Source organism: Pseudorca crassidens, chromosome 10 (genome assembly GCF_039906515.1).
Source record: "Pseudorca crassidens isolate mPseCra1 chromosome 10, mPseCra1.hap1, whole genome shotgun sequence".
NCBI classification, from domain to species: domain Eukaryota; kingdom Metazoa; phylum Chordata; class Mammalia; order Artiodactyla; family Delphinidae; genus Pseudorca; species Pseudorca crassidens.
In genome coordinates, this window is record NC_090305.1 from 85,919,442 (window position 1) to 85,946,217 (window position 26,776).

The 26,776-nt window shown below is 38.8% G+C and overlaps 1 protein-coding gene and 1 long non-coding RNA gene across 2 annotated transcripts in view; one reads left to right on the forward strand and one right to left on the reverse strand.

The window, feature by feature from the left end:
• Positions 1 to 13,170, forward strand: part of LOC137232636 (uncharacterized) — a 114,121-nt gene extending 100,951 nt beyond the window's left edge. Inside the window, exon 7 of the long non-coding RNA XR_010947119.1 lies at positions 11,556 to 13,170. This is a non-coding gene — a long non-coding RNA (uncharacterized lncRNA). The remainder of the gene's footprint in view (positions 1 to 11,555) is intronic.
• TAFA4 (TAFA chemokine like family member 4) overlaps positions 1 to 26,776 on the reverse strand; it is a 126,719-nt gene that overhangs the window by 35,219 nt on the left and 64,724 nt on the right. The window lies entirely within an intron of this gene.

Sequence of the window (26,776 nt, forward strand, 5' to 3'; positions counted from 1 at the left end):
AAAGGGGAGAGGTGGGGGCGGGAAGGATAAATTAGGAATTTGGAATTAACGTGTACACACTACTATATATAAAATACATAATTAACAAGGACCTACTGTATAGAACAGGGAACTCCACTCAATATTCTGTAATAACCTATATGGGAGAGGAATCTGAAAAAGAATGGATATATGTATATGTATAACTGAATCACTTTGCTGTACACCTGAAAGTAACACAACATTGTAAATCAAGTATACTCCAATATAAAATAAAAATTTTAAAATAAAATAAAATCTTAAAAAAAAAGGAAAACAGCATTTGCAGCTGGAGAATGGGACCAGGGACAGAGAGGTGAGGCTGATGCTTTTTCAAATAGACACCAGTATTACTCTGATAAATTTAATCATGTATTTTGAAATTTTAACCAGCCAGATGATTTCCAAAGCCACAGTATCTTACATTCATAGCTAAGTCCTTACATACATCCATGCATACATACATACACGTACATGCGTGCATACATACGTACACATACATTAACTGACTCGTTAGCACTAGATAACTATGTCTAAGTAAGCTTTCTATTTTCAGTAAAGTTTTTCTAGAATACTAAAGTTATTTTCAGGTTAAAAGAAAATTTATCTTTACGAGCATTTCTCAGATCTACTTAAGCAGTCACACACCCGTGTGCATACACAATTCCTTACGTGAATACTGACTAAAAATTCTTGTTAAAACTTCCAAGACAAAAGAGACAATCCCAGTGAGTATAAAATAATACTTAATTGACATTCATTTTTTTTCTGGGCACCATCTCTTAGACTATCAGTTTCATCAGGGCAGGGAACACAACTCCCTTATTCATGACTGGATCCCTATGGTAAGCAGTAAGTTCTTCTTGAATTAAGGAGCTCCATCCTTTCGATTTTCTTTGGCATATATGGCTTACTACTAATACTGGAAGATAACCGCTACACAAAGCTTCATCAGCGGCCAACAAACCTGAGCCAGTAGGATATTTATATCGTGAAAACCCAGGGAAGAGACTGTGTGCCCGTTCTCTAGGCTCATCATGGATTCAGACTCATTTTTAAAAATCCAAATATAATTATATTCAAATGCCAAGCCTTTGATATCCTGGATTTTAATTTGTTGGTTCATTTGGGATCTTTGTTTTGTTTCATTTGCTTTTAATGAAATTCTAGGTAAAAAGACTTTGTCAAAAATGGCTTCCACCTGAATACATGATGGCTTTACGAATGAAAGTCAAAGAGAGGTGAAAGTAGGGGTAATTTGTGGGGATTATACATTTTAAATGCTGTAAGGGTACAGAAGTTTGTGACCACTCAGGGCAAGTTGATGACAACATGTTTTGAAATGGTCAGAAAAAAATCCACTACAGTAAACCACTGCTGATAACAATGATTATCTCTGAGGAATGAGACTGAGGAAGAGAAGTTTCAGAATAGGCCAGGATTCATTCTTATAATTAAAGAAAATAAAATCAATTATAAAAATGGAAATCAATAAAGCCAAAGCTCTCTTGATCAATGTTCTAAAATAGCAGTTTTCAAATGAGGGTATGTGAACCCTTAGAAAAACACAGATTTTCCAAGGGGTACCCCCATATTCAGCTTTAAGCGAGTCAATGTCTAGACTATACTCCAAACATCTTTTTAACCGAAAAATGTAGGATGTGCCTATGATGAAGGTACATGCCTGCTCTCCAGGCCCACCTCACCTTCTCTAACTTTACAAAGAAAGAATAACTTTTGGGCAGCCCATATCTCACTATGGGATTAGGAATAAACATTTCTGAATTAACACCCAATAAAAGGAGAGTTTGAAATGTGGTGTTATTGACAGTTCCCTCTCCAATATTCATCTCATGAAGAGATATTCCAATAAAATTTTACAAATGAGGAAGAATTTTTAGATGTCAACCTAAAGTATGCAAAAAAGGCCCCAAGTTGTTCTAAGTGTGATTACTAAACCACCCAATGACTTTCTAGACTTTTCTGATGAATCGCCACGGCACACTTAACGCTCTCACACAGGGGGAGCAACAACTGAGCTGCCTGCTCATCAAAATTAAGAGTGTATTACCAAACACAGTGACACCATTTGTAGTGTAACTGGAATTATGTGACTTAATTGAATGTTCTGTAAGCTGAAAGAGTTATTTCCTCTCCAAAGGAAGACAAATGCTTGGAAAGACTCAAAGGCAAATTGTGAAAATGCAATCAAATACGATGTAGGCAACTGGGGTTTCCCTGGTGGTCCAGTGGTTAAGACTCCGTGCTCCCAATGCAGGAGACACAGGTTCGATCCTTGGTCAGAGAACTAAGATCCCACATGCCACACAGCTCAGCCAAAAAAAAAAAAAAAATTGTAGGCAAGGCAAATGTAAGAGCAGGTAACAGAGATTTTTTTTTTTTTTTTTGCGGTGCGCGGGCCTCTCACCGCTGTGGCCTCTCCCGTTGCGGAGCACAGGCTCTGGACGCGCAGGCTCAGCGGCCATGGCTCACGGGCCCAGCCGTTCCACGGCATGTGGGATCCTCCCAGACCGGGGCACAAACCCGTGTCCCCTGCATCGGCAAGCCGACTCTCAACCACTGCGCCACCAGGGAAGCCCGAGATTTTTTTCTTTAATTTTGTAAGGCTTCACACATATCTTAGGTCCACACTTCATTTTTACAAAGAACCCAGAATTTGGGGATGACACACAGTAGGTGAGCTTTATGGCAACAAGACCATATGGAATTCAGACATTAGATCCCTGCTCAAAGAAAAGATCTTAATCGAACATCAAATGATTGGTAAATCAATGTATACTTATAGGTATTAAGTTCAAATAAAATATTTAAGCATATTTTACATTTTTTTAACAATTCCTTCTCTAAGTGACTTTCTCACTTAGCCAAACAACTATTGGTCTCAATCACCTAGATAAGAAAGCATCTACTAAAATAAAAAGTAAGATTTAACTTCAGCTGGAAGTTGAAGAGTCATTCCCAAAAGAGTACATGGTGCCCCCTATAACAAGGAGGAGTCCCTTTAAGACCAAGAACTCAATTTCCACCCCAACTGGGTCATACTGTAATACAATTCTGACCCAGTCCCACAGGTCAAGGGCAAAATCCTCTACAAGACTGCCCCCACTTCCGACGCCAGGTCACCTGGCACTCTGGACAACTTGGCTACAAATTTGGGGGCTCCCACGTACCTCTTAGCTTTAATAATTCTCCATAACTACTTGCAGAACTCACAAAGCACTATGCTTATAATTACAGTTTTATTATAAAAACTGCACATTGGGCCAAGTCTGGAAGGGTCCTCGACAAGGAGCTTCCACACCCTCTCCCCTTGGATTCAGGGCACGTCTCCCTCGTGGCACATCAGTATGTTCACCAACCAGAAAGCTCCTCTAAACTTCAGTGTCTGAAGTTTTTATTGAGATTTCATTGCACAATCATGATTGATTAAATCTGACCATATAAGTGAACTCAATCTCCAGTTCTCCTCCTCTACCCAGAGGTCAGGAGGCTAAATCCTCCAACCTTCTGATCACATGCCTGACCTTTCTGGTGACCAGTCTCCATCCTGAAGTTATCTTGGGACCCATAATGAGTCACCTTATTAGGATAACAAACGCAGTCCTATCACTCAGGAAATCCCAAGGGTCTCTGAAGCCCTGTGCCAGGAATCAGGGACAAAGACCAGATGTATCTGTCCTTATACTACAACAGGTAAATTAATATTGTGTAATAGAGACAATTTCATTAGAATTTTAATGAAATTGGGGGTAGAGGGAGACTAAGAGTAGGGGAGCTTAAGAAGAGGTTAAGGAGGAGAGGAAGCAAGGAAGACTGAGAACAGTGATGACGGAACACAGAGCCAGTGAGAGAACTGGACCAAGGAGTCAGCGATGGCCTAATATCAGAATAGTGCTGTCAACATTTTTGCCAAAAAAATAGTGTTTATACAGAAACAAAGCATCTGGAAGGAGAAACCAAACACAAATAGACCTTGCTTCTTCATCTAAGAGATGAACTAGTCTGATCACTCTAGACCTAGGGTAGATGTTGGGAAGGCTAGCGGAATCCCCCTAGTAGGAATCCCCCTGCCAAGCTCCCATCCTAGAAGAGGTGGCAATACTTGGAAAGGAAGCCTCTGGAAGGAGGCGTTCACTCCTAGAATTACCTGTTATGTTCAATCAGCAACAAAACACTGGAATTCACAGATGATGCCTAACACAGTATATTGTTAGCATTACAGAATTCTTTCATTCTGTCCCAAGGATTAGGTAGGTGGGAATTACCACTTACTTCAGTAGGAGGCTGCTTTACTGAGTATTTAATACGTATTATCCCATTTGAAATTGTTCTTGAACTGGAGGAAAGGAAGATAAAACCATGAACACAGAGGCACTGCTTGTGGAGAGGAAAACTCTCTTCATGCTGTGTACTCTCAAGCAACAACAGCAGAAAGTAAATAAAGACAATGTGCTTAAATGGAATACCAGTAAAGTTTAAGCATGACCTGAATCCTGTCTTCCACGCCTTAATGGCACATGTGTGAGAAGCAGTAGGTCAAAGATGAAATCAACAAATGGTATTAGGTCAACTAGACAGCCACTCGGAAAAAATCAATCTGAATTAATATATTATGCTACACGCCAATGCACACTCCAGGTGGATGAAAGAATTGAACATAAAATAATAAAATGGAGACGCACTATTAGAAAACATGAGAGGTTTTTCTTCTCCTTTTGTAGTAAGGACACCCTTTCTAGTCAAAACATAAACCTCAGAGGCCTATGGGAGAAAACTTATACGTTTGCCTGAAAAGGAAATTATGTGGCAAAACCAAAAATAAACAGTTGAACACAGAAGGGGGCTCTGCTTGTGAAAACGACAAAAGAAAGCCACTCCCACCATAAAAAACAAAAAGCCAGACCACCTACAAAGTCACTAGTTTCCTGAGCCTATCAGAGAGTCACAAAGAACTTGGGTGAACTGAATTCCAAAGGATGGCAAGTACCTCTGAGGACGCGAATTGTGTGCCTTGTGTGCCTTTTGACAGAAGAGGGGAAGTTTTCTTGTGGTGGCGGCCACAAAAGCAGACGAGAAGAAAACAACTGAAATGTTAACCATTTGTTAAAGGCCCAGTGTAAGCGGGGAGCCCCAGGCACAAGGGAAATTTGCACTCACTCTTTTCCAAGGTCCTCCACTGGGTGCTCACAAGCAAGACTAGGGACCGCCTAGGACAGAGAGAAACTCCCAAGGCGGTACAGATGTCAGACTGGTGATCAGCAGCCACTGGGGAACACACAAGACTCATTGTTCTAGAACCTTCTCTCATACTCTGCAGAAGTTATGTGCAGTCCCAGACAAAGGTTGTGATCACCATCAAGGAGGTTGAAAACCTGAGTGTGCTTGCCCACCCTGCCATCAGACAAAAGCCACTTGCCACTGGGGGGAAAATAGGAAAACCCACTCATTGCCAGGATCCTATAAAGATCAGAAGCACTGGTCGGAGCGGGCAGAGGAGAAAGGCAGGCAACCTACTCCCGCCCACATAACCTTCCCCCACAGATACCAGAGTAAGTTCAGCCACCATGGAGCGAGGAGCAGAAGCAAAAGGGCTTTGAGAAAGCCCCACCCCTGAAGCTCAGGCATGCAGGACCTGCCTAAGACTGAAGCTGGAGTCAAAGAGACGAGAAGCCCTGTTCCCCACAGGACGTACCATGAATAATGAACACCATCAGTCTACCACTGGGGAGGGGACAAGAGCAGGGAGGGAGGCTGCCACGTGTCATGGGTATATGGGACCTGCTGGGGGTGAAGCAGAAGCAATGGGGAAAAATGCTCTGATAAAACAGGTCCCCCACTAAGCATAAGGTGGCATCACTCCACTGCTGAAGGGATGGGAAGGCTCGGAGGCACTGAGGGTAATAAGAGCAACAAGAAAAAAACAAATCCAGCTCAACTGACAGACTAGACTGACTCGACTTATGGCCTGATAGAAGAAGGGAAGGGCCTATTTCTAGTCATAAATAGCGTCTTAGTCTCCTGTTCTATACACACTGTCTCATATTCAGCAAAAACAAAACAAAACAAAAAAACAAAAAAAATTATGAGATTCACATAAGAAATCAAGAAAAAATGACCCAGAAGACAAGGGAGCAACATCATTAAAGTACAGAGAAAAAAACTGTCAACCCAGAATTCTGTGTTCAAAATCAAAGGCAAAACACAACAGGAAAATTAAAGTAGAATTCCAAAAAATTATTCAGAAATGACAGGAAGGAGGAAATGGAGGGACAGAAAAAGAGAAGGAGCAAGAAAAAACAAACAATAAACTGGTAGACTCAAACCCAAACAGAGCAATACTTAGAGTAAATGGTAGTGGATTATGGAATTCAGTTAAAAGGCAGAGACTCTCAGAAAGGACAGAATAAAAACAAGGCCCAAATATATGCTATCTACAAGAGACACCCCTTAAGGAACAGAAAGGTAGGAAGTAACTGAACTGAAAAAAGATATATCATCAAAAGAGTAAGCATAAAAAGATTCAAATCATTTTATTAATAGTAGATAGATTATATTTCTAAACAATATGCATTGCCATGAATAAAGAGGGACATTTCATTATTAAAAAAAAGGTAAATTTAACAGAGGGAAATAGAATACATTAAAGGGTATACAATAGAGCTTAAAAATACACGAAGCAAAGTCATGGAATAAAAGGAAAAATAGATAAATCTACCATTCAAAGTGAAAATTTTCACCCCTTCTCTCAACAACTATTAGAACAACAAGATGAAATCAACAAAGACACAGAAAACCAGAACAGCGCTATCAACCAACTTGACTTATTATTTAAAGAACACTCTACTCAACAACAGAAAAAACGTACATATGTGTCCAAAATAATGTATACCAGAATAGACCATATTGTGTGCCATAATTAAGTCTCAATTAATTTAGAATTATTGAAATCATAAAAAGCATGATAACTGAACACAGTTTAATTAAACTGGAAACAAATAATACTAAGATAAGCAGGAAAAACATTTGGATATTAAACAACATACTACTAAATAATCATTGAGTCAAGAAGAAATCATGAAAAGAATTAGAATATGTTGTGACCTGAACAGTAAGAAAAAGAGAAGGCAAAATAAAAACTTTCTCAGACAAACAAAAAGCAAGAGAAATTAATGCCAGCAGATCAGCAAAACAGAAAAATCAAGGAGTTTCTCTGGGGAGAAGGCATTTAACACTGGATGGAAATATGGATTCATACAGATAAATAAGGTGTGTTGGAAATGGTAGAAATGTAGTTAAATATGAGAGATATTTTTCTCACTTTTAATCTCTTTAAATTATAACTGACCATCAAAGGCAAAAATAGCAATATATTAAAGGGTTTAAACCATCACACGAAAGATGGATGAAATGAAAGCACACTACGGTAAGGCTCTTACACTGTACATGGGTTGGTATATTATGTAAAGCTAGACTATGAGAAATTAAACTTGTCTATGTTCAACGCCACAGCAGTACTATATAAGAAAACATTCTTTGATGATGGAAATGTCTCAAATCTGTCCTACCCAATACAGTAGCCACTGGCCACATGTGAATACTGCACACGGGAAACGTGGTTAGTCCACCTAAGGATATGAAATGGGAATTATATTTAACTTTAATTAATTAAAAAATTAAATTTAACTGGCCGTACATGGATAGTGCCTATCAATTTGGATAGTGTAGGCCAGGTGAAAATAACCACTAAAAAACTGTGTGAGAAAAAGGCATAGATAATTACTAATAATAGAGGGAAAAATACAATCATGAAAAATACTCAATTCAAAACAGGCAAGAGAAAAAAAGAAATTAAAAACATATGAAAGAAGGAGAAAAAAATAATGTACTAGATTTAAAACCAAACATGTATATAAATGTTAAATATAAGTCATTAAATACACCAATTAAAGGAAGAGATTGTTAGAATGTATATACAACAAAACCCAACTATATGCTGTCTACTTTAAATATAAAGATACAGACTGCTTAAAAGGAAAAGGATGGAAAAAATATACCATGCAAAAATACACCACTAATGAAAGAATGGAGTAGCTATTTATTATTAGACCACATGAATTTCAGAAAAAGTAATATTACTAGAAGTAAAAATCGGAACTTTGTGCTCATAGAAAGGTTAATATGTATCAAGAGGACATAATAATCCTAAATGTGTATGCATCCAATACCAAAGTTTCAAAATACACAAAGCAAAAACTCATGCAACAAAGAGAAAAATTCACAATTATAAAAAGAAGCTTCAAACCTCTACTACTAGTAATGAACAAATCAATAAAAAATAACTAGCATAACTGACGTTTATGGAACAACTCCAGGGAACATCAAAATACACATTTTTAGGTGCACATGGAACATTCACCAAGATAAATTATATTCTAGGCCATTTAAAAAAAATCTCTAAAAACTTAAAAAGACAGAAATCATGCCAAGTATGTTCTCTGTCCACAAAGGAATTAAACTAGAAATAAGTAACAGAAAAATATTTAGAAAATATTCCAACTATTGAAATTAAACTACACATTGTTTAATTGGTCAAATAAATCACAAGAATTAAATCAAAAACATGTTGAATGAAAATGAAAACACAACATGTCAAAAATTTGTGGGACACAGCTAGCTCAAGTAAACTTATATAACTAGGTGCTTGTATTAAGAAAAAAGAAAAGCCTCAAGTTGAAAGTTTATGATTTCATATGAAGAAACTATAAAAAGGAAAGCAGATTAAACCCAAAGCAAGCAATAGGAAGAAAATAACAAGAGCATACAGTAATGAAAGAGATCACAGAAAAATAATAGGGGATAATAAGTAAAACAAAAGTTTGCTCTTTGAAAAGGCCAATTAACTTCTTAAATTTCCCCAGAATGATCAAGAACAAAAGAGAAAAAAATACGTAATGCCAATATCAATAACAGAAGAGGAAACATCACTACAGGTCTTACTGACATTAAAAGGATAAGTGAATATTACAAACATCTTTATGCCAGTAAATTTGATAACTTATCAGAAGAATGCCCTGAAAAACACCAACTTACCAAAGCTCATTCAAAAAGATATAGATAACCTGAGTATCCTTATACCTAATTAAGAGAATGAATTTTTATTTTAAAACCTTCCTGCCAAGAAAACCAGATGTTAGATGATTTTACTGCTGAATTTCTAGAAACATTTAAGGAAGCATTAACACTCATTCTACATAAACCCTGAAAGGAAACAGAAGATATGGGAACATTTACTAACTACCTCATTTTATGTGGCCAGCATTACCCTGATGTCAAAACCAAACAAAAACATTATAATCAAAGAAAATCACAGACCAATATCTCTCATAAACATAGATGTAAATGTGCATTTAAAATCTAGCAAACCAATAAGAGCTAAAACTTTAAAACTTTTATAAGAAAACACAGGAGTAGTAAGGTGGATGGACCCAGAGTCTGTCATACAGAGTGAAGTAAGCCAGAAAGAGAAAAACAAATACCGTATGCTAACACATATACATGGAATCTAAAAAAAAAATGGTTCTGAAGAACCTAGGGGCAGAGGACAGGAATAAAGACGCAGATGTAGAGAACGGACTTGAGGACACGGGGAGGGGGAAGGGTAAGCTGGGACGAAGTGAGAGAGTGGCATGGACATATATACACTACCAACTGTAAAATCGATAGCTAGTGGGAAGCAGCTGCATAGCACAGGGAGATCAGCTCAGTGCTTTGTGACCACCTAGAGGAGTGGGATAGGGAGGTGGGAGAGAGACACAAGAGGGAGGGCATATATGTATACATATAGCTGATTCACTTTGACATAAAGCAGAAACTAACACACCATAGTAAAGCAATTATACTCCAATAAAGATGTTAAAAAAAAATAAAGAGGGAAAAAAAAAAAAGAAAACATAGGAGTAAATCTCCACTAGGGTGGATTTAGAAATGGATTCTTATGACACCAAAATTATATGCCAGGAACCAAAAATAGATAAAACGGACCCCTTGAGAATTAAAAACTCATCAAAAAACATTTAAAAATTAAATTATAAGACACATATTGGGAAAAATAATTTGGAAAACATATCTAATAAATGGCTTTTATCTAGAATATATAAAGAACTCTTCCAACTCAATAATAAGGCAAAAAAATAAACACATCCTCTCACTGAAAAACAGACACAACATTAAAGAGACATTTCAACAAAGAAAATCTACCAATAGACAATTTAACAGTATTCACAACACCAACATTTATCAGAGGAATGCAAATTACAGCCATGGTAAGATACCACTAGGTATCTACTAGAATGGCTAAAATCATAAAAGTGACAAAAGCAACTGCTGTTGAGAATGAGGACCAGCTAGAATTCTCATACATCATTGGTGGGAATGCAAAATGGTAATAGGCACTATGGGAGGCAAGTTTGCAGTTTATTACAAAGTTAGCCATATGATTACCATACAACCCAGCAATCTAATTCCTCAGTATTCACCCAAGAGAAATGAAAGCATATTTCTATACAAAGACGTATATGAATGATTATAGCAGTTGTTTTCATAATAGTCAAAAAGTGTAAACATCCCCAATGTCCATCATCTGGTGAATAGATAAGCAAACTGTGGTATATCCATACAATGGAATACTATTACTGAACAATAAAAATGAATTAACTACTGATACACAACAACATGGATGAATGTTAAGTGCATTATGGGAGTGAAAGAAGCCAGACTCTGAAGTCTACATACTGTATGATTCTATCTATATGTCAATCTAGAAATAGCAAAATTATAAGGACAGAAATCAGAGCTGGGTGTTGGGGGACAGGGTAGATGTCCTAAGTGCCCAAGGATAATTTTGGGGGTGATGGAAATTTTCTGTATCTCGATTACAATGATTAAACAAACTATATATATTTATCAAAACTCATCAAACTGTACATTGAAAAGGGTAATTGTGTATATGTAAATTATGTGTTAATAAACCTGACTTTAAAAAAAAAGACAATGCAAGCTGAGAGGCAGAGAGTGATCCTTAAGTCCAATAATTACGTCCCCAACAACAAACGAAAACAAAGTCAGACAGTCTCAAAATCAGACAAATATAGACAAAGGAGCTCCATCCAGTTTGGGAGCTTCAACCATGTGAGCAAAGATCTAACAGGGAGAGGCCCATTTACACCCTCCCTAGAGAAACGAGAAAAGGATCCTCATAAGCACTGAGGATTTTCCTTCTTAAAGAAATGGAAAAAGGGAGGTGATACAAACAAGTTAATGGATCTGCTTCAGAGCTTCCCACCTAGTTTTTTGACACGCCAGGTGGCTCCAGAAACTGCAAGATAAAACAAACTTTGAAACACAATTATCACACACACGCATACCAGAAAAAGACTAGAACTTTCTATGAAAAAACAAAAGTGGTCACTAAATGACAGAATTATGGTGACTTTCATTTTCTTCTTTTTGCTTTTCAGATTTTCCCAACTTTAATCTTATAATTGAGACAGGCTGGGACCTGGGACCCTTTGCCGCAGTGCTGCAATGCTTGCACCTGGACACACCTCTCCTCCAGCAACAAAATACAGAGAAACTACATGGGACTAAAAATAACTGTGTGCATGCAGTTGGGGCAAATTCTGCACCCAAAAGATACAAAGAGACCTAAAAACCCAACTGCCACTTTTGAAGAGCCTGGAGCAGAATCAGGGTGTCCGGAGCAAAAGCAGGGTACTGTGCATGCCCCCTGCACACAACAGCACCTAAGGGGTGGGCAAAACACCTAAGCTACCCCTCTGGCCCGACCCCTGGACACACCCCTACCCTCACTCCATGTAAGGAACAAGCTCGCCTCCCCTCAAAGAACAAGTAAGGGCACCTGTTGTTTGCTCTTGTCTCCCCGCTGCTGCAGCAGGGGCCCCAATAAAGCCTTGCCCCTATTTCTTGTCTGGCCTCTAGTCAACTTCTGTTGATGGGGAAGACCAAGAACCCTGGTCGGTATCATAATGACCACGTTTACTCTTGTAATAAAAATTGGTTTTTTTTTTTTTAATAAAAAAAGGTCAAAACACAAATGATAAATTGGGGAAAATAGTTGCAACAGGACAGATGTGTTCTTCAGTCCACAGGGCTCTTAAAGTTATTAAGAGAATTAAAAAAACATAAATAACGGAACAGAGAACTGTAAATGAAATACTGATACAAATTGCTTATAACCATATGAAAAGATGATCAACCTCACTAATTAAAGAAATGCAAATTAAAACAACTCAGACTGTCAATTTAAAAAAGCTTTATGATTTAATGTATTAGACTAGTTGTAAGGGAAGGTGTAATCTTTCGTGTACACTGTTATACTGTGTAAATATTGTAGTGAAATAATAGGACACCTTTAGAAATATGCATCAAAATTTTAAATGCATCTACCTGATAGCTCAGCAATTCTACTCCTAGGAATTTGCCTATCTGTCTAGAAACAGGCGTATTTCCAATATATACGCGAAGATCATGTACAAGTCTCTTCAGACCAGTCCTCTTCCCTAGTTCTAAAAAACTGTAAACAACCTAAATGTCCACCAGTAGGGGATGGTTAAATAAACTATGCTAAGTCCCCACAATGTGGGAGGGAAAGCTGCAGGATCTGTGATCATATATGTTCAATTTCCACCCACACAATTAAGTAAATAAAGCAAGTTGCAGAACTATGGAGAACATTATCTTCTTTGTTAAGGGAAAAATAAAAAAAAACTATAGACAAGTTTGAACATGCATGGAAAACTACTGGAAGAAATGCATGAAAATGGTTATGTTTACCTCTAGGTAGGGAAACTTGTGTATCCTTAGTACGGTTTCAAATTTTACTATTTACATGTATTAGCTTTTATAACCACTTAACCTTGACCATCAGTCTTGGTTTTCTACTTTGTAAAGTGGTAATAATACTTGTCGGGCTCACCTCAGAAGATATTTGTGAATACTAAATGAGAAAATGCAGATGCATTGAAAGTGATTTGTAAGGTTTATATAGTAATGCATAAACCGCATAAAAGTTGGGTATTATCACTAATGATTTTTTTTTAAGCTACAGGAAATCATTTTATGACCCAGGATTTACAATGGATAGGTATGAAGAAAAGTTAATTTAAGGGAAAAGGATAAATGAGAAATAAAGGCTAAGAACATTGCTACAAAATATATGAGTGGAAAAAGGCTTTTGTCTTGTTTGCCTTTAAGGTCAGAGTAGAAAAAATAAAAAGGGTCAAAAAATATACATACAAATGCTCATGTGAACTTAAAAAATTCTCTGCTAAATAAAAACTTAATCCTGTAAAACAATTTTAAGGCCCTTAAAAATGAAGATAAAAACCTTATATGAAGTTCCACAGGAGCCTTACAATTAAAGGAGAGTCAGTTGAGACCAAGGTGATCCAAAGAACAGTATGTTCCCTCCATGCAGAGTGAATTTTAAACAGGTGTTTAATAAATAAAGCTAATGTTAAAGAGAAACAGAAAAACAAGGAGACCTCAGAGTATTCAGTGGAGAGTGAAATTGCAACAAACTAACCCCCTACACCCACTATTAAAAGCTCATTAACTCCCAGCTGTTCATCCATTAGGCTAAGAAGAAGGAAAAATGCATGCCCTCCCTGTCACATATTTATACCAGAGGTTTTCATCTAATAAAAGGGAGAGCGAAGAAGGATGAGAAGATAACAATCACACTTATATCACCAGGCTGTAGAGAAAGCTGTGCTAAGTGTAATAAACCTCTCGGCAATAAAGTCAGATGAATGTCCAAAATCTGCCACGTAAGGAGGAAAGAAGGGCGGAGTGGACACCCAGAGGCGTCACCGGACTCATCCTTGAACCACTTACAAACCGGAGGCCCACGACCCACCCGACCAGGGGGTCAACACCTAATCTACGCTACAGACAGACACACCGGAAAAGAAAACATTTTTCTTCCAAGTTACTGTGGTATATAGTGCTTGACTACAACATTAAACAGAAGAGGGCATAGGAGCGCAAATCAGATTTACAATAATCGATGCACAAACTACTGTTTTCTTTAAAGAGCGGTGGAATGGAGCTGCTTATTGTACGACAAAGCTTCCAAGCCAGCACTTAAACAAAGGTAGCCCAATTCTGGCCCATGGGTGTTATGTTTGGCTCAGAGCTCCAAAACATTTGTAATTTTTCAGTTGTCAGTATTTACAAGTCGAGACAAGTAACTGAATGGTCTATCTCCAGCTTGTTCGGCAAAATTGGAAGATTGCAATGCTAGGCCTACACTTAACATATTTCAGTAGAACACAAGACTAGTCTTAGGTATTTGAGTTTTCTGACCTTTATTATAGCCCAAGAAGAATGAAGTATTAAATATAAAATACAGCTTTCCCTACATCAGTCTCATGCTGTGGCGTAACAAATGGTTGGTCTTTCTTAAACCTTTTTCACAGTACCATCTCTATGGCCACATCTTCACCTATCTGGCACTATTCCTGCATGCCTCACCACCCTTCTTCCTCACTAGCAGGGCCACACTGGCCTCCTTGCTGCTCCTCACACATACCAGTCACCCTCTGTCTCAGGACATCTGTACTTGCTGTTCCCTCACCTGGAACATTCTTCCCCCAGATATTATCAGGGCTGGTTCCTTCACCTGATTTGAGTCTTTACTCTCACATTCCCTTCTCAGAGAGGTCATCTTTTTTACCAACCTTTTTAAAAGTCCATCTCTGACCCCTGCTCTATTTTTTCACATAGAACTCATGACATTTGACTCACCATGCTTTATTTGCTTATTTGCTGCCTATCTCCCTCCACACATGATGTAAGCCTCAAGAGGGCAAAGTTATTCTTCTGTTTTGTTCACTCTCTGATGAATATCAGTGCTGGGCACACAAGAGGCATGGAAAAAAGAAATTCCCATTGGACAAATTAACTTTGGTTCTCATCAGGAAACAAGAGAAAAGCACACATTCAACACATACTCACACATATCAATGAAACCATGGTGACCACATACCTCTAAAAGGAGAGTACAATTTGTCGGGACAGATTTTCGCTAAAAGAAAAGCTAAAGGATATTCTTCAGGGTAAAGGGAAATCATATCAGAGAGAAATTTGGAACTTCATCACTGAAGGAAGAACAACAGATAAATGGTAATTATCTGAGTAAATAGTCTATTTCTCTCCTCTTCAATTTTTAAAAATGTGGATGACTGTTGAAAGCAAAAAATATAACATTATCTGGTAGAGTTTTCAATGTACATAGATATAATATATTACATATATAATATATAAAGTAATATAATATAAATAAAGTAATATAAAGAAAGGAGGCTAAATGGACCTATATGCTTGTAAGCCTTCTACATTTTGCTCATTGTGTCAAAATATTAACTGTAAAGTGACTGTGAAAGATTAGTAGGTACTTTTTAAGCTGTAGAGCAATCCCTTAAAAAATGCAAAGAGATATAGCCAAAAAGCTAATAGACAGATTAAAATAGAATGTATTAAAAATTATTCAAATGACCCCAAAGAAGGCAAGAGAGGGGAACAAAGAAAATCAAAAGTTACAAACAGAAAACAAAGAATAAAATGGTAGGCCTAAGTCCAAATATATCAATAATTACATTAAATGTAAATGATCTAAACACACTAATTAGAAGACAGAGACTATCAGATTAGCTAAAATGAGAATACTTACAATTTAACCAAAGAAGAACCCTTTCTGTGTTGAAGAACAAGGCTGATTATACTCAGGTGACTTGCATTACACAGCAAATTCTTAGGTGGAAAGTCAGAGCCACATTTACATGGATATGGGGATTCCCTGAATTAATTGTACAAATGACTTCAAATTAGACATAAGTGGAACAACCAACCAGGAACTATTACAATGGCACAGTAATAAAGCAAAATGGCTGAAACCATTGGATTCAGAAACTTGGGGTCAAATGGGAGAGGATGAACCAGAATCAGTAAAACATTTAAAAGAATCTCTCCCACCTTTTGTATCACCTCAGCACTAATGTAGGAAGGAAGAAAGCATCAGGAATCCTACTTTGGTAACTTTCGGCTCTCTGGCATCCATGCTCACCCCCTAACAGCATACTTATTTCCTTTTGAAATATTTATGGCAAACCCTCAATATGTGCAGTGGCTTAATGGGAGAATAAGGCAGCTGCATATAGACAGAGACTCTTATAGAGACATGTGATCGAAACAGGAAAGAATGTGGTAAAGAACTAAAACAAGGTCACTGGGCTGGAGTCATCTATTACTGTGGGTTGGTATCAGGTGACGTGGTCCATAAAAGAGCTTCACCCTAACCACCTCACTACCTATGGCCCAGGAGCCATTGGTCATGCTGGTTCTGCTCTCGGTTCAATGCAAGTGATGTGTGTTGAACTGTGTCCCCCAAAAAGACATGCTGAAATCCTAACCCTCAGCACCTGTAAATGTGACCTTGCTTGGAAATAACGTTTTAGCAGATGTAGTCAAGTTAATATGAGGTCTAATCTAATATGACTGGTGTCCTTATAAATAAGAAGAGGAAAATGCCATGTGAATAAAGAGATGCACAGAGTGTGATGATGGAGGCAGAGGCTGAAGTGCTGCAGCATCCACCCAAGGACAACCCTCGGAAGAGGCAAGGAAGGACACTCCCCTGGAGCCTTCAAGGGGAGCATGGCACTGTCAACACATCAATTTCAGACTTTTAGCCTCCAGAAATGATAGAATAAATTTCTGTTGTTTAAAGCTACCCTGTTTGTGGTACTTTGTTATGGCAGACTTAGACAACTACTACAGCAAAGGATGATATTCCTCTTTGTTGGAACACACCATCATTTGAAGAGGGTAAAGGAGAAGAAAAAATATAGATTTGTTTCCATCAGAAGAACCGGACACTCAAGGAAAAAAAAAAAAACTATATCCTGCCTCACATGAAGCAGCAATCTTAAAGACTATAAAGTAAATGAGAGGAACAGCCATATAACCTAATAAGGCACAGAAACAAATGGGAGCAACTCTTGTCTAGGCACAGTTGTTCATAGAAGTCTCTTATGATCTTTTGTATTTCTGTTGTATCAGTCGTAATGTCTCCTCTTCCATTTCTGATTTTGAGTCCCCTCTCTTTTTCTCTTGGTGAGTCTAGCTAAAGGTTTGTCAGTTTTGTTTATCTTTTCAAGAACCAGCACTTATTTTCACTGATCTTTCCCATTGTCTTTGTAATCTTTATTTCATTTATTTCCACTCTAATCTTTATTATTTCCTTTCTTTTACTAACTTTGGGCTTCATTTGTTCTTTGTCTAGTTACTTGATGTGTACAGTTGGGTTGTTTATTTGAGATTTTTCTTGTTTCTTGATGTAGGCATTTATCGCTATGAACTTTCCCATTAGAACTGCTTTTGCTACATCTTTTAAGTTTGGTATGTTGTATTTTCATTTGTCTTAAGGTATTTTTTAATTTCTCTTTTGATTTCTTCTTTGATCCATTGGTTGTTCAGTAGTACGTGATATAATCTCCACATACTTTTGAATTTTCCAGTTTTCTTCCTGAAATTGATTTCTAGTTTTATATGACTGTGGTTGGAAAAGATGCTTGATATGATTTCAATCTTAAATTTATTATGATTGTTTGGTGGCCTAACATATGAGCTATCCTGGAGAACATTCCATGTGCACTGGAGAAGAATATGTATTCTGTTGTTTTTGGATGACATGTCCTATGTATATCTGTTAAAACCACCTAGTCTAAGAAGATATGCTAATATTTTGATAGAAACTAGAAATCAGGATTTTGACATGATATTCCCACACTGAAACACTGTGCAGACTGAACACAGCACATATTTGGGCCAAATATGTCTCACAAGCCACCAGCTTACAATCCCTCCTGTCAATCACACCCCTGCACCCCAACGCAGAGATTCACATTCTAACAAAACCCTTAGACCAGCAGAAAAATCAGGGTACTTTCAAAACTCAACAATCTACCAACGGATTTCATTAGTTGTCTAGAGTTTCTGAAGTATTGAGCAATCTTAATTGTTCTTAGAAAAATACCTTCAACATCCATCCTTGCAAGCTCATTTCACTTATTCATAAAATGAAATGCTGGCCTGATACCACATTATTAAATAGTACTTAACAAGGATAGAGGTTCATAGACAAAAAACCGATAACTCATCATCATTAGTAGAAAGAAAATATCAAATATAACCTTATTTCTATTTTCGGTTGAGAACATTAGCTACAACTACATATGTAGACTCACCCATTCACAGTCATTTTCTTCCTCAATAAGTCAAAGAAATTTTTTTAGAAGAGACAGAAACGAAATTTCAATTTTGGTGGCATGTATCCTCATTTCATGGTCTGGGATATGACCGGAGCATCAGGATTTTTAAAAACTTCCCTGATGATCCTAGCATGCAGCAAACTTTGCAAACGTCTACAAAAGACAATGGAATGAAGGGCTTTTTCTAACAGTGAGATAACATTCTTTCTTTGAAATTCAAAATACGATGCACTCATACCCCCAAGATAAATCCCTGCAAAGCTTTCAAAATTTCAGGGAAAAAAATCAGATTGATTTATGCTGTCTCTTGCCCTGATTTTGGTTCATGAAAATCTTCTAGGTTCCTAAAATGCTCTAAAGTTGCTCATGTCATTTTATAATCGTTGTTCTTCACGAAGCAATAATTTTCATCTAAAATGTTTTCAAATTAACTGGATTAAAAGAAATGCCATTTATAATGAACAAAATGTGTTCTGAAGATACAACTTTGCTTCCATTCCTAATGAAACTCAGACCTTTCATCTTAAATTCGAGCAGAATCTCAAACACTAAAATGAAATGAGTTTGACACTTTCATATTTCTATTCAATTGATGGCCATCTACACACAGGTAAAAAGCCTCCTCAGTCTCTTCATTATCCCTGTACAGCTGTGCTACTACTTCTGTGAGATCAATGGGTTATACTGTCTCTTAATAGTGGGATTACTTTTTTCCTATATTTCTGCTTTTATTTTTCTGGACCTCGCAAAGCATCTCAAGTTTGGCAAGCAAATACAGGCAGTTAATCGCTCTCTGATGTCAGGGAAGTAGAAGCTGACTTATCCAAAACCTCCACTGGGAGACAGATCTTCGAATGAGATCGTTTGAAAAGTTCAGAAAAAAGAAGATAGTCCGTGGGCATGACCCCAACATTTGCTAAACAGAAAAGGAGACTGGACTATTGTTTTTAAATTCCACTAAACAGACTGCATAATTAAGAGAATACAGGCCCAATAAGTGCACTCAGATGATCACTGCTCTACTGAAAAACGCCCTGTTTTAATTGCCTGCTTGTAATTCGTTTCAGGGTTTGGGTTTGCAGCAAACCCTTTCAGATAAGCAATCCTATTTGATAGTTCAGAGACAGGCAGCCCAATTTGGAAATCCAACAGCCATTTAGGCAATGATTAGTCAGAAAGCTAAATGGCAAAAATGGCATTTTAATTTTGAGCAAGAGAACATTAGAAACATTTAGCATGAACCAATGCTCTCCTGCAACAGTTAGCTGAACTTCACAGAGAGTAACAATTACGATCTTTTGCAAAAGGAATGAGTGAGACTTTGAGCCAGTTTTTTAAAAAAGGGAGCTGCCATTTTTATTGCTGTGCCTGAGTTATGGATTTTAAAAACTCCACCTCATATGCAAGTTTAATTCACTCTACAACAATGAATCAAATGTAAGCACATAAAGTGGGATTCCAAATCAGATAAAGTGAAATTCAGAAAATGCCATCTTTACCTGCCAATCTACATAATAACTCAAGAGGTAGCCTCACTGTATTTAACGGCGTAATCAAAAAAAAAAGTCAAGACACTGGAATGGTGAAGCTGCTCCACTTACACCCTGTCCCCGATGAGTCATTTAAAAGTGGGCAGGGAGTTCCCTGGTGGTCCGGTGGTTGGGAGTCAGTGCTTCCACTGCAGGGGGCCTGGGTTCGATCCCTGGTTGGGGAACTAAGATCCCGCAAGCCGCATGGCGCGACCAAAAAAAAAAACTTTAAAAAATATATAAAAGTGGGCAGGTTGTCCCAATCAATGGGACATAAACACCTCTTATTCCCTGAGATGCTGCTAGGATCCTGACCTGTGCAACCCGTTATTTTTTCAAACTCCTCTCTTTGGAATAAAAGGTGCTCTTGAAAGTTCTAGGATCTTTTACTGAACATTGGTAGGCATATGACAATGGATTTTGCCATTGATGAGAATACAGACTTCACGTTATAAGGAGTCACTCTCCATGAATACAAGCTAAGGAAAGACGGCACCAGTTGCTTTGTGTCTTTTTTTTTTTTTTTGCGGTACGCGGGCCTCTCACTGTTGTGGCCTCTCCCGTGGCGGAGCACAGGCTCCGGACGCGCAGGCTCAGCGGCCATGGCTCACGGGCCCAGCCGCTCCGCGGCATGTGGGATCTTCCCAGACCAGGGCACGAACCCGTGTCTGCTGCATCGGCAGACAGACTCTCAACCACTGCGCCACCAGGGAAGCCCCGCTTTGTGTCATTTATTTCCCTTCGATTTACCCCTGCCTGGAGAACTAATCACTAACACGGGGAGGTCTGTCTTCACCCCGGCTGTCTTCCTTTCTTACCTTGTACTTTGAAAAGCTACAGGGTGTATAAAGATCACTGTATTTGACCCATGTTAAATACATGCTGCATTATTATAAAGTAACACAGGTAACTTTAAAGATCCTCACTCGCAATTAAATAAAAATAACAGGGACAGCTCTGGCCTTCAGATGACTTTATCTCCTTCCCCCGATTGACCACTGGTCTGCTCTTCCATCTCCTTCCATTTCCATTATCACTTCTCCCTGCTTTCCATGGCTCCCTCCTTTCTTCACATTTCTTTCAATATTCCACATTATGTATTGATCTTAGTGAACGGCTTAGGCCTACCTGAAGTTATAAGGGTAACTGAGAGCCAAGAAGATGTCTTTGTTAATCATTTGGAATCAAGGGGTGGGGAGATATATATATATATATATACACACACACACACATACACTCCACCCCTCAGAAAGCATGCTGTAACCCCTTTATTGAATGTGGCCGAACGACTCTGATTCTTTTTTTATTTTTTTTAATGATCATCCACTTAACTCCACTAAGGCAAAGAGCAGCAGGAATTGACCGCATCAAAGACAAAGAGAGAAAAAAAAAATACAGCTACTGTAGAACCAAGTGTTGATGCAGATGAAAAAACATAGGCTACCAAGAGTTATACAGCCTAAACTAAGCCTGTGCTTTTGAATCAGGTTTATGCTTCAATAGGGAAATCACAATTAATTTTGAAAAATTAAATTCAGAGTGCTATAAGTGCTTTACTAGCACTCAAAAACATACTTCGATTTTTATTGTGACTTGGACAAGAACTGAAGGTTACAGAAAGAACAAGCATAAAACACACTTTTCTGGCAGAAGTGTTTCTCCAGATATGGAAATTCCTGAGGAATTAGAGGAGCAAAGGAAGTAGCCTTTGAAAGGAAGCTGGTTTTCTGATGTGCTTCCGCATTCTTGTTTAGAGAAGAAAGTCAGATATATGAGTCCATGAACTACAGAATAAATCCCAAGGGCTCCCTCTTTCAACGAATAGGTATTTGCAGGCCACCGTGTATCCAACACGTTGCAAGCACCAGGGATGTAGCTCTGAGTGGAAGAGATCCCATCCCCATGGAGCACACAAGCTTCTCTACTCCATTCACTGGATAAATATAACAGTGGACATCACAACACTGTATATTGTTAGTAGAATTACAAATCATCTTGACCTATACACATACACACACAAAGGACCGAGGCCAAAGAGCGAGATCTCAACGTACATGATTATCAAATGCATCACGGCAGGAAGAACCAGGGTGTGTACATGTTATTTTTCAGGTAGGACTTTCTGGAACAGCGAAGTTCTGAGCAAGGTTTATTTGTAAGGAAATGAAGAACATGAAGTAAGATTCCATGTGTAGCAAAACTGGTGCTATGACTTGATCAAACTCAGGCAGGTGACAAAATTGAGAAGAGGATGATTTTACTTAATTAGACAGCAAATATGTGCCTAAGAGGTAGAAATCACCACCGTTCAAGGTGTTGGGCGATAGTTTCTTACACTTTTTAATGCTCTCTGTCCTGTATGTATATTCTGGTTGGGAGCAGATGACATGAACACACAAGTTAACTAATTGTGCCTCACTCTTACTTCTCCCTCACCTCCCACATTCAATCACCAGTGCCCTGACAACACTGTCTCCTACCTCATAAATCCATCATGGTGGATTGCCAACTTGGCCACAAATTCCTCCCCTCCCTTCATCTGTGCCCTTGCAATGTGAGTTCGTAACTTCTCCCATCAAGAGCTGGAGTCTTTTTCCACACCTGAATCAGGGTTAGACTTGTGACTTGCTTTGGCCAATATGACATCAGCAAACAGTGAAAAAGCACTTGCGTGTTAAGACTTGCCTTCTTGCTGTTCTTTTAACTCGCTGCCCTGTGAACAAGCCCTGGATAATTCTGGATGACGAGAGACACGTGGTCCCCTCACCCCCTCACCCAGCCAGCAGCCACCCAACCTCAGACAAGTAAGTAGAGCCATCCTGACCAGTCAGCCCCTAGCTGACCTTCCAAGTGATCTCAGACAGGTAAACCCAGTCAAACCAATGGCTTGTCACAAACCGAGAGAACTGTCCAGAGGAAGAGTGAGCTGAATAAATGCTCATGTTTTAAGCCGTAAGTTTTGAGGCAAAAGCTTATACATCGAGTTACTCATCTCTTTCCTCTGCCATCGTAATTTCTCACCTAGACTATTACATCTTCCATCTTGCCCTCGCCAATCCACTCGCCACAATGCAGCCAGATGGATCTTTGAAATTATATACATGTGAGTCTACATGTGTATGTATATATATATATATAATGTATGTACTATATAAATATATTTTTATATATTAAATATATATAGGGACTTCTCTGGGGGAGCAGTGGTTAAGACTCTGTGCTCCCAATGCAGGGGGCCTGGGTTCAATCCCTGGTCAGGGAACTAGATCCCACATGCATGCCTTAACTGGGAGTTTGCATGCCACAACTAGGAGCCCACATACCACAGCTAAGGAGCCGGAAAGCCACAACTAAGAAGCTGGCGAGCTGCAACTAAGACCCAGTGCAACCAAATAAATAATTTTTTAAGTGCCATCTTTAAAAATAAATATATATATAATATACATATGTACATATAAATACAAACATAGAAATCTGATGAACACACTCAATGACGTATGGTAAGTATTTAACAACCCTCTCAAGGGTAGGAAGAGTGACTTGTGGCATTTGCCGATTTCCACAGTGCAAACAGTCCCACCATGGCAGATTTCAAGCTACCAATGGTTTAACCAGTTGCTTGCACAAATTTTGAAAAAGGAACAATCAGCTTTCATGAGCCAGTATCAAGCCCACTCTAGCAAAACACTCTTTTCTCCTTAAAACTTTCAATGGTTTCCCATTAAATTCCGGATAAAATCCAAACCTCACACGCCATATCCTATAAGGTCTGTAGGACCAGACTTTGCTTCTCTTTCCTTCCCAAGTTCTACAGTCTAGTCCTGTTAAATTTCTTTCATTTCCTTTAATGGTGTTTCTCAAAGCATGGGCTTAAAAACATTAGCAAAAGAATCTCATGGAAGGAACACTGGTTAAAAATTGGGAAAACAAAGCTTCATCCCAGCGATCTCAAGTTAGAACTTCTTGGGAGTGGAGTCCAGAGATTACAGGTTTTAACTACCTGAACAGATTCACGTGCAGCAGAGGTAGCAAACCTAGACAAAGGACCACTTTAGCCCGCAGAATTTTATTTTGCCCATACAGTGTTTTTAAAATTTTAATCCATTGCCAAAATTTTTGAATTGGCAAATGTGAAATAAAAACTCTTCAGAAACAGAAGATCTGGCAACCTGGACTAGAGCTGAGAGGACAAAGCGACTTGAAATAGCCTTTTGACTCACAACGCTGCCAACATGCATTGTCCTCATCCTGGCCGGCTTCTTTCAATGATTCATCCTCCCAGACAGAGGACTTTGAGACCCTTGGTGTATGACAGTTTCTGGGCCTTTCTACTTCCTCCCATCTACAACAGTCCATTCCCCTTATCCTAAAAAATCCTCATCTGTATCTAGGTAATTCTGGGATCCACGTTAAATAACACCTCCTCACCGAAGCCCTCTCAGATCCCGCAGACTAAACGTTCCTGTTAAATTCTCCCACCCCTTCTCCCGCTGTAACACTCATCACACCTATAATTACCTGTGAAATGCCAGTCACCTCCACTACATAGTAAGTCCCTCAGAGGAAATAATCAGCATTTCTGTGCTCAGCACACAGGGTCTGAGAGATGAACATACTTTAGATGTTTGTTAAATGAATGGACAGACTCATAAATAATCAGATAAATTTCAGATCATTTTGTGCTGGGAGTCCTGCAGGAAGGACTCTGAGAAGAGGTAAAGTTTTAGCTAGACATTAAAGAACAGGTGCAGATACTAATAACGGAGAAGGCAGAAAGCATTCTAGATGGGCCAATTCCAACAGCTGTTAATTTGGGGCCACTCAGCATCCAGTGCCTTCCATGCTAGTAAGAGCCTGTTTCTCCTTCAGTAAAAGGCCTTCCCTATTTTCAATCTCATGATTCAGGCGGGGCCCTGCCTTCCAGCTCCAGTTACAGATCCTATGACCCAAACCTAAGATGTCAGTGCCTTGCACTTGCCCCCCGTGTCACAATAATTGGTTTAGTAAACAATAAGGTCTTACTGTATAGCACAGGGAACTATATGCAGTATCCTGTGATAAACCATAATGGAAAAGAATATGAAAAAGAATATATATATGTATAATTGAATCACTTTACTGTACAGCAGAAATTAACACAACATTGTAAATCAACTATACTTCAGTAACATTAAAAAAACCAAAAAACAAAAACAATAATTGGTTTAGTGATGAGTTCAAGTCTACCCAAGCAGGCCCAGTTAGAGCTAACCCAGTCATATACCCAACTAACAAGTATATTGCTCCATCCCATGACAATGAAACTGGAATGGATGTAAGGATTGAGCTACTTTCTTGCCACCACATGGACCCTAAAAATAAAAATAAAATCCAGAAGAAAGCAGAGGCAAAAAGCAGAGAAAAACTGCATCTTGGAGCGATTGTTTGAAGCTCAATCGAGCTCTAAACACAGCAGACTCTGCCTTCGCAAGAGCCACCATGTGCCCCTTTTGCTCAAGACAAACTGGATGAGTTTCTGCCACTTGGAAAGAGACCTAAATAAAACAAGGAATTATACGAAAAAATTTACAAAACCTCCATACCCTAAAGAAACCACATGCTGGTTGCAGATTTATATAGGCTGGTGACTAGGGGATGGAGCTGAAAAAAAAAATTTTTTTTTTTGGCCAAACTATAGGGGAGCAAAGGCCTGATTGTAGGGTTCCAATACCTTACTACTTCCAAAAAGAAAATAGGGGTGCTACTCAGTATTTTTAGACTCTATATACAGAAAGGTGATATTGTGATTTATCATAAGAAATATACATATTTGGTCTTTGTTCCCATTTCTGGCACAGAGCTCTCCAAACCTTTGGAATTTCCTAAGTGCTGAGAGTGATAAAGGTGTCCTTTATTATGCTAATAAGGTGACCTGTGGACTGTACATAGGATGGAACTGGTTGCTAGTGGAGCCAACCCTATGATCAGAGGGTCAGAATTTCCAGTCACATCCCCTAACCTCTGAGGAGGGGAGAAGGGCTGGAGATCGAGTTCAATCACCAGTGGCCAGTGATTTAATCAATCATGGCTACATAATGAAGCCTCCATAAGAACCCCAAAGGATGGGGTTCAGAGAGCTTCTTGGCTGAACATGTGGAGGGGCTGGGAGCAGCTGGGAGACGGCAAGGAAGCACTGACCCTTCCCCGTACCCAACCCTAACCTTACACATCTCTTCCACCTGAATGTTCATCTGCATCCTTTATTATACCCTTTAACAAACTAATAAATGTAGGTAAGTGTTTCTCTGAGTCCTGAGAGCTGCTCTAGCAAATGAATTGAACCCGAGGAGAGGGCTGTTAGAACCTCCAATCTCTTGCCAGTTAGTCAAAATAACCTGGGCTTGCAACTGATGTCTGAGGTGTGCATGGGGGCAGCCAGGGGGCAGTCTTGTGGGGCTGAGCCCTTAACTGGTGAGGTCTGACCATACCTCTGGGAAAACTGTGTCAGAATGGCATCAATTTCATATACACACTACTATATATAAAATAGATAATCAACAAGCACCTACTGCATAGCACAGGGAACTCTACTCAACACTCGATAATAACCTATATGGGAAAAGAATCTGAAAAAGAATAGAGATATGTATATGTATAACTGAATCAGGTTGCTGTACACCCCAAACAAACACAACATTGTAAATCAATTATATTCCAATAAAAATAAGAAGAAAAATTTTAAAAGAAAGGGAGGGAGCGGGGAAGGAAGGCCTACAGTATTCCCCTCAGGCCTCAGTGACCTGGGCTGGTGTCACATCCCAGGAGCCGGAGCAGCCTTGGGTTCCAAGGCTGGACTGTCATGGGGCAGAGGGAGCTGGG